Here is a 15,642-nt window from a genome sequence, read left to right as displayed (position 1 = left end):
TCTGATATAGACGTTAATAGTTGACAACATCAAATTGTTGGGTATGTTATATTTTTATTTTTAGTCACTAATCATAGTACTACATATCTCTCTTGTTAGTATAATTAGTTGCATGTATTTTTAATTGTCGAAAACATTACTCACAGAGTATTTCCTGTTTTATTTATCTCCACCGTAATTTTCAATTTTCAATATAAATATATAATGTTGAATATTTCAGATGTTTCTGAGAAGCGAGCGTTTAAGATGTTGGGGGCTGGGTATTTATCAAAACCTGAGGGTAGAAAATGCAAATAGCTCAAACGTGAGTACCCTTATAATATCATTGTAAAAAAATATTTAAAATCTCAAAAAAGAAAAGAGGCAGAAAATAGTCGCCTGCTCCAGAAGAGACCTACTGTTAACAAATATAATTTACTAAAAATTCTAAACTCGGCCCAAAAGTTTTCAGCATCTATAAATCGGCCCAAACTTTTCCACCATATATAAATTGGCCCAATTTCTACTCTAAAGTTTATAAAGGCAGAAAACAGGTCGCTTAATGTACTACCAACCTACTGTTTTTAAAGAAGTAACTTGCTAAAAGCGCCTACTAACTTACTAAAATTTTTAAAATCGACCCAAACTTTCCACCATGTGTAAATCGCCCGAAATATTTCTCAAATGTTTAAAATCTCCACACACCAGAAAAAGGACCAAAAAATTAGGTCGCTGGCTGTATGGGCGACTTACCGTTGACACAAAGTAACTTATTAAAAGATAAAAGAGCCCACTAATAATATTCTAAAATCGACCCAAACTTTCCACCATGTATAAAGAGGCACAAGATTTTAAAAATCTATTCAAATCTCCACACACACACGAAAAAAAAAAAAGGAAGGGAAAAGTAGGTTGCACTGGCGACCTACTGAAAAAATAATTTACTGAAAATGCCCCCTAACTTACTACAAATGCTAAACTTAGCCCAAACTTTTGTGACGACCCAAAGGGTCATCACCGGATTTCTTCCTATTTCCGTGCTTTCGAGGCCTTGAAAACCTCGCTTTTAGTTGCCTCGATTTGCATGCGCAGTCCGGGCGCGAAGCCGGTAAGCTTTTATGTTGAAATATGTGAACTTTGTAAAAAATTTGAAGAATTTTGATATTAATATTGCTAAAGTTGACTTTGGTCAACATTTTTGGTAAACGGACCCGGACCCGTGATTTGCCCGAAGTCGAATTTCGAGGTCGAGAGCCCGAGAAATGAATTTTTCTGTGAAATTATTTTCTGAAATTATTAAGGAAAATGGGAATGAAAATTGATTAAAAGACTATGGTATCGGGCTCGTATTTTGGTTCCGACGTCCGGTACAAGTCTTAAATATGTGCTAAGCGCTTTCTAAAGTTTGGTCGAAATCGGACGTCATTTGACGTGTTTCGGACCTAAATATCTAAAAATTGAAGTTTAAGAAGTTTGAAATGAAAAATGATGATTTTGAGGCTTGATTCATTGATTTTGATGTTATTTTGGCGATTTGACCGCTGGAGTTAGTTCGTAGGATGTTATTGAGTTAGTGTGTGTGTTTGGTTAGGAGCCCCGAGGGCTCGGGAGTGTTTTCGGAGGTGTTTCGGGGTGTTTGAACTTAAGAAAAATTGCAAAAAACTGCTGTTGCTGGTGTCCAGGTAAATTGCCCTCTGCGATCGCATACACCTTTCTGCGATCGCGTAGGGTTACTCGATCAGGTCTACTTTCTGTTCTATGCGATCGCATGAACTCCTCTGCGATCGCGTACCTTAGCCCCTTCGTTCTTTGCGATCGCATTAAGCTTCCGCGATCGCGTTTCATTAAACCAACCCCGGTATGCACAACCTCTTTTCTTCTATGCGTTCGCATGACCACTTCTGCGATCGCAATGGTCAATTTTCCCTTCCCCTATGCGATCGCAAGCCTCCTTCTGCGATCGCATAGAGTAAATACGCCCAGTGATTTTTTTTTAAAATGTTCAAAACAGAATAGTTTCGGGACTAAGGCATTTTTCTCACGAACCGTCTTCTTCCCCAAGCTTTAGGACTCCATTGAAGCCCCCACTCTTCAAGATCACTTGAGTAAGTAATTTCCCACTTATTTCCTTCACTTTTCCTTCATTAATTAGCAAGTTTCTAAGCCTAAATCATGAAATCAAAGTAGAAATCAAGGGTTATGGGTAGAGTTAGGGTTTTGAGAATTTTGGGTGATTCAACCTCAATTTGGGGTCGAATCTTGAAATAAATTATATATTTGAACTCGTGGGGTTATGGGTGATTGGGTTTTGGTCCGAGCCTCGTGTTTGGACCATGTGGGTCCGGTGTCGAATTTTGGTGTTTTTGGAAGAATGATAGGAATTTCATTTCTAGGCTATGTGATTATGTTTTTGAGCCCTTATTGATATTATTGAACTAATTATGCCTAGATATCATTGTTTCGGAGTTGGATTGTAGAGGAAAGGCGGTATTAGAGAGTTGATTGCTATTCTTGGACCGAGGTAAGTGTTTGTTCTAACTTTGGCTTGAGGGAATAGGAATAGGATGTTATTTGCTACTTGCTAAATGTGGAGTATGGTGTATAGGCATGGTTACGGTTGTCTATGCACCGGAGTCTAGCATGACCGTGAGTCTTAATTGCTTTTAATTCGAATGATGCGACACGACTTCCTTGTTTAATTGATAAATTTCATATAATGTGAACGGTTAAGGAAGAATTGTGATTGATATATTTTGGAGCGTTGGCTCGAACAAGAATGTGATAGTAGAGAAAGAAGTGATTTAAAAGAGGGCGTGTTGTGATTATTCCCTTGCCGGGACGTGTAGACTATTATTACGTATTCTCCCTTGCCGGGATATTTGGGCTGTTAGCTGTACCCTTGCCAGGTTAAAATGTTATGTTGTCGAATTGCCCAAATGGGGCCTTCTTTACAAAGTCAGATATTTTGAACTATAATATGGGATCGTGTGGCACGCCGTCCACTTTTATATTATGAAACGGGATCGTGTGGCACGCCGTCCACTTATACTCTATAATATGGGATCGTGTGGCACGCCGTCCACTTATATATTTATATATATTATGAAATGGGATCGTGTGGCATGCCGTCCGCTTATGAATTAAGAAATGGGATTGTGTGGCGCGCCGACCACTTATATATATGAGCTATGGTATTGAGATAGTTTCGTCGTTATATCCGTGGATCTGTATTCACTGTATTTTCCCCGAGCATGCCCCCTTCCCCTTTTTAGTTGACATTCTCTGTTGTTATTTCTGTTGCCTTGTTATATATATATATCTGTACAGGTTGTTTTTGGTAGGTCCTGTCTAGCCTCGTCACTACTTCGCCGGGGTTAGGCCAGGCACTTACCAGCACATGGGGTCGGTTGTGCTGATGCTACACTTCTGTGCTTTTTGCACAGATCATAGTACCGGAGCAGGAGCCTTTGGTCAGCAGTAGGAGCGTTGGGAGCTTACTTCAGTCCGAAGATTTCCGAGGTAGCTTGCTGGCGTCCGCATGGCCCGGAGTCTCTCTTATCTCTGTCTTTCGTTTGATTTCCCTTGTATCGGATCAGACAGTACTGTATTCTTATTCAGACTCTATTTTTAGCATTCAGTAGAAGTTCGTGAGTTAGTGACACCAGATCTGGGTAGAGGTGTATTTGAAATTCCGCACTTGGTTTCTGTTATTTATGTTTCGAGACTTCCGCTTTTATATTAATTGCCTTGTTCTTCTTTACACTAATAATGATGTTGAGAGAAATGTTAAACTAATTGGCTTGCCTAGCTCCTATTAGTAGGCGCCATCACGACTCCCGAGGGTGGGAAATCCGGGTCGTGACATGGAGAAGAGTAGTGGGAATTATATTTGATTAGTGGACATCCATATAAATATATATTTCATAACACTCCCCCTTGGATGTCCATAGATAATGTGCCTCATTAAAACCTTACTAAGAAAAAACCATGGAGGAAAAAATCATAGTGAAGGAAAAAGAGTACACATATCTTGTAATACGCATTACTTGCTGCCTCATAAAAAACCTTTCCAGGAAAACCCAGTGGGATAAAACCTTAGCTAAGGGAAAAAGAATACAGCGCGTATTTGCCTCCCCCTGATGAAAATATCACTTTATTTCTCGGAGACGCCGAATTCCAAGCTTGTATAACAACTTCTCTAATATTGAGATCGGCAATGCCTTCGTAAATTATTCTGCCAAATTATCACTTGAAGGAATTTCTTGAACATCTATTTCATCATTCTATTGAAGATCGTCTCTGCAAAGAAACTTTGACTAAATGTGCTTTATTTTGTCTTCTTCAATATATCGTTCTTTTAATTGAGCTATGCAAGCATCATCGTCTTCAATATTATTGGAATCGTCTCTCCAAAGAAAAGTCACACGTCCTCACATGGAAATAGATTGTTTGAACAACGAACTATGCCCTGCATTTGTATAACCAACAAAACCTTGACAATATTTGTTAGAATAAACAAATCTATATCAAGGATGCCTTTTGCAATATAATATTAATCATATTTCAATATCTCCATGTAGCCTTTATACTCTCAGCTGTTGGGACTTTTCGTCCAAACTTCATATTTTTCAGATGAAGTCAATTTTCATTGCATATTTTTCATTTGGCCAATCATTTATCTGTCCAAATTCCATGACAGATTTGAGCTCAAGATCCTCGTCAATATTAATAATATTGAGCGCTACATTATATCAACAATATTGTCGACGATCATTTTACGTCGGTTCCATCATCAATCAATAAAGACATAACTTATCGAGATCTCATTATTTTTAGGTACCTGAGCCTCTTCCATGAGGTCTTATAAAGTGTTATGTCATGGTGCTCTTATAAAGTACTTGCCTCCTTATTGTGACCATCTTAAACATTTGCTCCTCTCCTTCTTCAAGGAGTTTTATCTTTGGAACCGATTAGTCTATTACGCTTCAAGAGTTCCATAGACTATGTCCATCACGGACTATATTCTATTTGGAGCATTAGTAGCTGAAATATGACATTTAGTTTGGGTCAGCAAATGCGCATGGAAATATTTTGCAAATGAATTATCACTTGAACTTCAAGTTTATATTTTCTTGTACGAGGATCTAATGTACTCATAATAATTCATTCCATGTATTTACTTTTTTTTCAGCTGCTCATTTTCTCCCTCTAATGTTGGGATCACTAACACATATCCCCAACCTTCATTGAGACCAATCTTTGTGCATTGTGGTGGGATAATTATATCATATCGCACATCCATATTTCTATATAGAAATTATTTGGTTCCTGACCCTGACCAAATGTGATAGGGAGAATATATCATAACTTGTTGGCTAGATGCGTACAAGTGCTGTTGTATATTAAATAATATACTTAATGCAAAATTTCTATTTGGAGTTTTGTTCTCATAACCAATGGTTTAGCTATAATTGGAGGCATACAATTTCTGCTAAACCAACTCGGATTTAAACCAGCATTATCAAGAAATTATCATAATATATATTCTGGAACTGTGCTCTAATAATTTGAGCAAACAACCTTGCAAAAACCAAAGTGCAAGTTGATAACAAACGCACGTGTGACCATACAATAAATGCATCTATTAAAATCATATAATAGTAAACGATCCACATGGCAGGTGATTGGGCACATACATATATATCACCTTTTATTCGTTCCAGATATCAAGGGATTCAATCCCAACCTTAACTGGTATATCATGAGAAAAAAAACATCACAAGAGAATTCTTAAAGAATCTTCTATTTCTTTAATATATGCCAATGTGAATTCTCAATCAATTTTCACATCATAATTGAACCGGGATGGTCAACCGGTCATGCCAACTAATATTTATTTCAGTAAATATTTAATTTACTATGGCATGTGATTCCATCACCATGCTTATACATTTGTAGTACAAATAGAAGAAAAATCGGGTAACCTTCATATTTACCCCGTATGATTATAGTAATATGAAGATATTCAATCTTCCTTTCATTCATAGTCTCAATATGCCAACCACTTTGGCTAATATATTTGAAACTCAAAAATTTCTTTTGAGACTTACTACAATATCAATGTCATGGACAATTTTATTTATCCGAGTAGTAACAAATTAGCTTTTTCGGAGCTCTTAATTGATTTTGTACTATAATATCTTTTATCACACCATCCATATGGTGAATGTCTCCTTCACGGAGAAAATCATATCATAATAATATTTATGGTCAAAATCATCATAAGCAAAATCATTTCTTGCTTTACTTTTGCCTTTAATAACTTTTTATAAGGCACGTCAAATTATTTTTGGCGTACCACATGTACGCGACCAATGACATATTCATGTAATCACACACTAATATTTATTATCTCTCTTTCTCTCAAACCTCCCTTAGAGGTGAGTTGTGGTGTGTATCCAATCATGCATTGAACGTCTTTATTTATTACTTTTATCACATATTGTTACATTCACCTTCAGGAATGAATCTGCATTCTCAATGCACAAGTCACATTCTCTTCAAAAAATGGACTATAATCGTCTGAACGTGCCTTATTTTATACACCAAATTGATACACATTTCCTTCACCTTTGAAGGATTATTTTGAGAACCCTTATTGTTCTCCTTTTTATAATTATCATAATGATGGCTATTATTATTTTGGTCTTTGGCACGCCCACGTTCATTAGTCAACCACTTGTCTTTATTTAGATATATTATGCATCGCTGTCACATTCACTTCAAGAATGGTGCAAATCAAGTGGGACAAGATTCATGCTTTTCCATGAAAAATACATTATTTTTCTTTAGTCATCATTATGTCATCCATATGGTGCATTGGAACTCAAACCCAATGCCTGACCCATTTAAAGACATGTTAGGCCATAATGAGTTGGGACTCGAACCCAACTTTTACAATCATGGATCATCACGACTCAAAACCCGATGTCTCACCCTCATGGTGCGTTGGGACTCTAACCCACCATCTTATCCTTAATTAATGGCATAATATGCCAAAGTAGACTCACCCTTGAGACTTTAATGGTATACTACTTTTAATAGTAATAAAAGTAAACTCATATATGTGTTACACAATAAGTATCTATTTACTGGTAACAAAGGAATCAAAGTTCTTCAAATCACTTTGCAAAAGCTGGCGTAGCTCCTTAATTTATGTACATCTTTGGTCTCTGGTTTTGTATGTAACATTTAGCTGCATCATTATATGCTTCTGATTCTCATATAACATCTAACCTGAACATTAGGTGAAAGAGATTAGACTAAACTTACAATAAATATTAGAAAGAAAAACATGGAGTAGAAACTAATTTACAACTAAGTATTTTCAACTTTACAAAGTAATACTTAGTATTGGAAACTTTTCCGACAAATAAAGAACCTTTGAGAAAAACTAACAAGAAAATGAATTAATTAAAAAAAAATTAGAAAACGTATCTTAGCATTATATGCCTTTTCACGCTGTACTAGTCTCCTCAACCTTGTTATTCCTTTTATTATATTTCATACCATTATTTGAAATTGCTAAATGGAAAAGAAAAACTCATCTCTTCCAGAGGAATATCAGGCACAACAGACATATGCTTTTTCTGATGTAAGACAATTTTGTAGATGTAGTAACTCAATTAGATAGAGACTCGTGCTGATAACGTGTTACGAAACTTAGCTCAAAGTAACAATATAGAACAATAAAATAGACAACAATGTAGAGAGGAAGAGAGGAGAGAATCTTATTTCTTCTATATATTCAAGTGTATTACAAAATGAGTTCTCATCCTTTATTTATAGTACAACATAGAGGTATACCAAAAGAATTCCATAAGTATGCCATTAAACATTTGAGATCATGGAGGAAGATCATGGGTAGGTTATGAAGGTGAGGGAGTTACAACAATAATGGTGAGAAGTAGTGGGGGTTATCTACATAATGGAGAAGAGTAGTGGGAGTTATATTTGATTAGTGGACGTTCATATAAATATGTATTTCATAACAGTAACTGATTAATAAGAAAATAGTGTCAAACAAAATAGAACAAAGAGAATATTGTTTTTCATAAAAGCGTAGCCATCCATTCAAATAGGATAAGCATTCATACAGACATTAGCGTGCGCACAATTTTGGCAAGTATTATTAACTTTTATTATAATTTAATTTCTACACAAATTTGTTTAAGGAGAGGGGATTAAGGATCTTTGTTCATTCTCAACTTCCAAAAAAATCAACATTGAAATATTTACGCTTACGCTTTAGTACTTCTTATCACAAATTAATGTGCGTTCGATATTACAGTCAAATTTCTCTATAACAGTTTTGTTTGTTCCGATATTTTTTGATTGTTATGGTAAAATGTTGTTATAGAAACATATATTCTAACATAATGTAAAAATCAGTTCCAAGAAAAACTTGACTTTTATAGTAAATGATTGTTATATAGAGATGATGTTATAGAAAGGTCTGACTGTATATATTTAGACTATGCCGACATATTGCATATGCACATTGTTTTTTAAAATACACACACACACACATATATATATATATATATATATACATATATAATAATAGGGCCCGTTTGGCCAAAAGAAAAATTCAATAATTTTCGGATTTTTTTCTTTTTTTGAAATTAATGTTTGGCCATAAAATTTTTAAATTTCATTTGAAGTTGAATTTCGAAAATTTTGGAAATTTAAAAAACTCCAAAAAACTATTTTTCAGAATTTTCAATTCAAATCACTCCCAAAAATTCAAAACAGCTCCAAATTATATTCATATCTAAACAGCTCTAATTTTTAAATATTATTTTTATTTAATTTATTTTTTTACTTTTTCTAAAATTTTACAATTCTTGTGTCCAAACGCTTTTTGGCAAAGCATTGTTGGATGACAGCACTTGTGCCACTACTGCAGGAAAAAAAAAAGGTTATCTAGCCGTTATCCTGTCATATCTGAATTTATTTTAATGTTTCTTTTAGAAAGATGATCGATATAGCCATGGACAGATTGTATTATGATCAACCTCTAAATTAAAAAAGAAACATTTTAAGCAAAAGTAAGAGCGAGAAAGTATATAATATATAGCACGTGATTTTAAACCAAGAATCTACAGAAAGAGTACAGAAACAATCAAATAGTACAGTGAATTCGTGACTTTGTTTTATTTGTTTGAAGGGTATTAAAGCTTTAATTTGAGAATCTAGCAGAATTTGGAAAAAATAAAAAGGTGTTATAAAACAATAAAAGAAGAAGAAGAGTATTGCAGAGAAAAGTAGAGGGAGAGAATTCTTATTAATTTTGGGATCAATTACAATGGAATAGAATCCTCTATCTATAGGAAGAGGGTGACTTAGCCACCAAGTAATAAACCCTAGAATCTCTCTAAATATAGACATTCACCATAAATAAAATTATATTTATAACACTCCCCCTTGAATGTCTATTCAACAGATAATATGCCTCGTTAAAACCTTAACTAAAATAAAACCCAGTGGGAAAAAAATTCTAGAGAAGGAAAAAGAGTACACATATCTAATAATACGCCTTTCGGTTGCCTCGTTAAAAACCTTGCAAGGAAAACCCAGTGGGACAAAACCTTGTAAGGGAAAAAGAGTACAACGCGTATTAACTCCCCCTCATGAGAGCATCGCTTTCACATCCTTAAGCATTTGCATTCCAATCTTGTGCACCATCTTCAAAAGATCTTTGGTAGATATTTGATAAACAAATCAGCCATATTAACTTGAATGAATATATTGCACCTTGAAATCATCATTCTTGATATAGATGGATTGTCTTCATATGATCTTGTTGGAATCGTCAGTTCAATATCTTCACATAGAGGTGAAAACTCTTGCTATCATATTATCATGCATATAGTTATAGCAAGATACATTTGTGCACAAATTGTATTGAGGATGTAGTACTTCATGACCATGAATTCTATATGCTTTAAGCAATTTAAATCCTTCAGGGATTGTTAAGTTATATAAGCCATATAATAGACTTTAGATGCATATCAAGTTTTCATGTCATGCTAGACATATAAGATATCGAAAACTGATTGCACATACCATTGACTTATACTTTCAAGTGTTTGAACTACATGTTCAAAAATACATGGGTTTCATATGAAACAAATTCTATTTTAATTGTTTCTTCAGACTTAAGATCCTCATATATATATATATTTAGCGCTATCATAGATGTCATCGACAAACATTTTATATCAGTTTCAATATTTTTTCATAAAGACATAACATAGAGATCTCTTCATTCATATTTTCAGGTACCTGAATCTCTCTTGAGATTTTGTGAAGTGTTATGTCATGTGATCTTCTAGATCACTTGCCTCCTTTATTATGATCACTTTGATCATTTGCTCATCTTCTTTATCAAGAAGTTTATTTGAAACCGATTTGTCTATATGCTTTAAGCGTACTATAGACTTTGTCCTTCTAGGACTTAATAGGAACATTTGCAATGAGAATATAGTTACTTTCTTTGGGTCAGCAAATGCGTCTGGCATGCTTTGCAATATATTGCAAATGAATTATCTTTTAATGAACTTCAAGTTCATATTATCTTATTCGGGGATCTAGATGTATAAATGATAATTCATTCCATGTAACTTTTTCTCAACTGTTGTATCTTGTCTCTCCCTCATGTTAGAAAAACTAACTTGTTTCCTCAACTTTGAGAACCCATCTTTGTGCGTTATGGTGTTAATCAAAATATATACCGCACCTCAATAATAATGAGATATAATTATTTGGTTCCTGACCCTGAAACCACTTGTGAGGGGAGAATGTAATATACTTTCGTATATAACCTATATCAAACTGATGTAGATAACTTTGTTCTCATAAGCAATAGTTTAGCTATTAAGTGGAGGCACTCAATAAATTATTTTGCTAAACCAACTGTGATATAAACCAACTTATCAAGAAGAACTATCTTGAATAAAAAATCTGGAAATTATGCTCTATATTAAATTATTGAGCAAGTTACCTCGCAAACACCAGGTTGCGGGTCAATAATAATTGCGCATGTAACCATCTCATAGATGCATCTTATGTGGTATACATGGCAGGTGAATGAGCCCATATTCACCTTTGATATTTTCAGTATTCATGGGATTCAATCCCAATTTTAATTGGTCTATTAATTAATAAGAACAAGCAACGTAAGAGAATTCGTAAAGAACTTTCTAGTTCTTTAATATTTACCCATGTGAATTCTCTTTTATTTTGCACATCATACTTAAATTGATATGGGTAAACAAATTATGCCAACTGAATAAATTATTAATATTGATAAACTTCAGATTTACACCATGACGTGTGCAATTATCAATAAACTCCTAGTTTATTATGATATGGATTTTTATATCAATAAACTTCCTTTTATTGTGGCATTCTTTTGTTTGTGTAGTACAAACTGGAGAATAAAGCGGGTAGCTTTTCACATACATATTACCCCGCTACAAGTTGTAGTAATAGAAGATATTAAATCTTTCCTTTATTTATAGACTCAATATAATCAATCGCTTTCGCGTATACTTTGGAAACTGAATAAGTTTCTTTGAGACTTACTACAACACAATACCTTATTGGTAATCAATTTTGTTTCTCCAAAATAGTATAGTTGGCTCTTGCAGAGTTCTCAATTAATTTTGTAGTACCACATATTCATCAACATCCATATGGTGAATATCTCTTTTAAAGAGAAAGTTATACCATTATGGTTATGGTCAAAATTATGTGCAAGATATGTTTCTTGCATTACCATTGTCTTTTAACAATCACAATGCCAAAATATTTTGGCGTACAATAGGTACGTGACCAATGACCATTCATGCCATAATAATGACATTATTTTCTTATATCATCTCAAACCTCCTTTTAGAGGTGAGTGTGATATATTCACTACCACTAGCACGTTCATATTCTTTGAAGAATGAATATGTATTCATAAATTAGATGTTGTCACATTCACATCATGAATGGACCATAATCATCTATATGTGCTTTACAAAATCTCATGTCAAATCGATGACAAATATTTTTCACAGAGTGAAAGATTATTTTGAGAATCTTTATTGTTTTCACTACCACAAATGATGACTATTATAATTTCGTCTATTGCCATGTCCATATCCATTGATACATTCATAGTAATAATTTTGTCTTCTTTCAGACTTATCACATACTGCTATCACATTCTCTTAAGGGAATGAGAATGGAGCAAATTTAATGGGACGGGTTTTCAATTCTTTGCCCACAATCATGCATGAATTTGATCATGGCGAGACATAGAAATTTTACCACTTCAGGTGGTTATAATTTCTTATTAACTCTATTAGAATTATAATCAAACTTTGTTGTCTTTGCTTGTATTTAAAAAGTATAGAATAAAAGAAAAAAAATACGGTAAAATACTTACCTTAAATCCAGAATTTAATCATGAAGGAAGTTCATTGAATAATTGACAATCATTATGCTCAATCCCAAAGCTTCTACTCAATTGGTTAGAGTCTCGTGCTGATAACGTGTTATAAAACAATAAAAGAAGAAGAAGAGTATTGCAGAGAAAAGTAGAGGGAGAGAATTCTTATTGCTTTTGGGATCAATTACAATGGAATAGAACCCTCTATCTATAGGAAGAGGGTGACTTAGCCACCAAGTAATAAACCCTAGAATCTCTCTAAATATAGACATTCACCATAAATAAAATTATATTTATAACAAAAGGGAATTTAACAGCTATTGTCACGAGAAAGTTTTTAGGAATCCAGACGAAATAGTAGGTATAATGTAAGTTACCCAGTATTTTCAAATATGTCCAAATTTTTACATTTTCGGCATAAACCGTATATCTCCGAGAGACTTTATGCCTCACGGTAAAGGTATTATCCTAAATAGCTGCTCATCCAACCATTTAAACTAAAAATATATTCTAAGGAGAAGGGTCAAATATATCCTTGTATTATGAGAAAAGATTTAAATATGACCCTCGTTTTACTTTCGGTCCATATATATCCCTGCCGTAATTCTATAGGTTCAAATATACCCCTCTTCCATTAAGTTTGTCCAAGGTAGACATCCAATCCCGCATGACACTAACATTTAATGAGGTGGATACCATATGGCATGCCACCTCAGCTCCCCTACCCCATTTTACCCCTCGCTTCTATTTTTTTTCCATCACTAAACTTTCCTTCCACTCGAAGAAAATTTTAGTGGTGGAAAAACAAATATAGGGAAGGGATAAAATGGGTTAGGGGCGTTGAGGTGGCATGACACATGGCATGCACCTCATCAAATGTTAGTGCCGCGTAGGATTGGATGTCCACTTTGGACAAACTTAACAGAAAAGGGGTATATTTGAACCAATAGTATTACGGCAGAGGTATATATGGACCGAAAGTATAACGAGAGTTATATTTAAACATTTTCTCATAGTACAAGGATATATTTGTCCCTTTTCCGTATATTCTATGGATAATCATATATAATCTATAGATATTGACTAGAAAAAGTAAACAGTAAATCCATCGGGATGTTGTACAAATTTCCAGTACATTTCGACATCTATAATAATGTGTCTATTTTTCTCTAAGTTTTAAGATTTCAAATACAAACAAAAACTTAACTTTATATAACCACAATATGATGCTTTATTCTTTGCAGATAAATCTACTGAATGTGGCGATCAGCTTTGCAGATATAGCCATTATTGATCAGGATTTGCTTCTATCCGCTTCTTTGTGACGAAGTAAATCAAGAACTTCCTAGACGAGCCCCTTTTTTTTTAACATGCTATTTCAATGACTAGCGCTATAATGTCTATGCTCTAAAGGTCACAAAATAACCGTTTGAACAAGTCTTATTGGGTCCGAACGAACCCGTAGCTCGATTTCTGCCTTCGCCCTTAACTGAAGGTGCCGAGGCCCTGTGTAAAGCTAGCTATAGTGTCCAGTCGGACACTATAGCGGCCAAAACTAAGCCTAGTGCGATGTAGTACTCTCAACAATAACAACAAACTCGGTATAATCTCACAAGTGAAATATAGTGCGATGCTGTCTATTTCATCGTAATAATGTTGGGTGCAAGATCGTGTTTTTAAACTCCAAAAACCACTTCGATTTAATTAATGTTGGGTTTTTAAGGTATTTAATTAATATATTAAATACTTAAAAGAGGGTGAATGGGAAATGGAGGGAAATGAAATTTTTGAGTGAAATTTTAAGTTCCCCCTCCCTTGGCAAATGGGCATTGTCCCATATTGGAAGAGGAAGAGGTTTTTATGGGTATATAAGCAATTGCTCTTCTTCTAGCTCTTAAAGAGTTGAGAAGAAGGCAAGCCTCGCGCCGTCGTCGTCGTCGTCGCTCGCTCGGCTCGGCTTCGGCTTCGGCTTCGGATTTGGTCAAATGATTGATTGATTAACTTTTTGGACCAAATTTATTTGTTAATAGTAAAATATTAACAGAAATGTTATTAAATATTTATTTTAATAACAAAATATTAATATTAAATATTAATATTAAATCCAATCCGTTTTTCTGTTTTGGTAACAGAAAAGTAACTACCCTCTTCAATTTTTCCTCTTTATTTTCCCTCTTTATTATTGAGTAAATGGCCATTTATGTAATGGCATTTATGTTATGGGCGTTTTGTATAAACAGCCATTCTGAAGAGATCCAACTTTGGCTATAAATACAACACTATTCTGCTCAGAATTTTAACTACAATTTTCTGAGTTTCCTCTCCTTCTTCTGCATACTTTTAGCATCAAAACAAAGCAAAAAGTAAGTGTGATTTGCTACCGAACTTTGTGTTCGCTGAAACACTGGGGTTTGAAGTACCACTTCGATTTAATTAATGTTGGGTTTTTAAGGTATTTAATTAATATATTAAATACTTAAAAGAGGGTGAATGGGAAATGGAGGGAAATGAAATTTTTGAGTGAAATTTTAAGTTCCCCCTCCCTTGGCAAATGGGCATTGTCCCATATTGGAAGAGGAAGAGGTTTTTTATGGGTATATAAGCAATTGCTCTTCTTCTAGCTCTTAAAGAGTTGAGAAGAAGGCAAGCCTCGCGCCGTCGTCGTCGCTCGCTCGGCTTCGGCTTCGGCTTCGGCTTCGGATTTGGTCAAATGATTGATTGATTAACTTTTTGGACCAAATTTATTTGTTAATAGTAAAATATTAACAGAAATGTTATTAAATATTTGTTTTAATAACAAAATATTAATATTAAATATTAATATTAAATCCAATCCGTTTTTCTGTTTTGGTAACAGAAAAGTAACTACCCTCTTCAATTTTTCCTCTTTATTTTTCCTCTTTATTATTGAGTAAATGGCCATTTATGTAATGGCATTTATGTTGTGGGCGTTTTGCATAAACAGCCATTCTGAAGAGACCCAACTTTGGCTATAAATACAACACTATTCTGCTCAGAATTTTAACTACAATTTTCTGAGTTTCCTCTCCTTCTTCTGCATACTTTTAGCATCAAAACAAAGCAAAAAGTAAGTGTGATTTGCTACCAAACTTGGTGTTCGCTGAAACACTGGGGTTTGAAGTACCACTACACCAGTGTGT

The sequence above is a fragment of the Nicotiana attenuata genome, unplaced genomic scaffold (genome assembly GCF_001879085.1).
Source record: "Nicotiana attenuata strain UT unplaced genomic scaffold, NIATTr2, whole genome shotgun sequence".
Lineage (NCBI taxonomy): Eukaryota > Viridiplantae > Streptophyta > Magnoliopsida > Solanales > Solanaceae > Nicotiana > Nicotiana attenuata.
Note: the sequence above shows the minus strand (reverse complement) of the source record.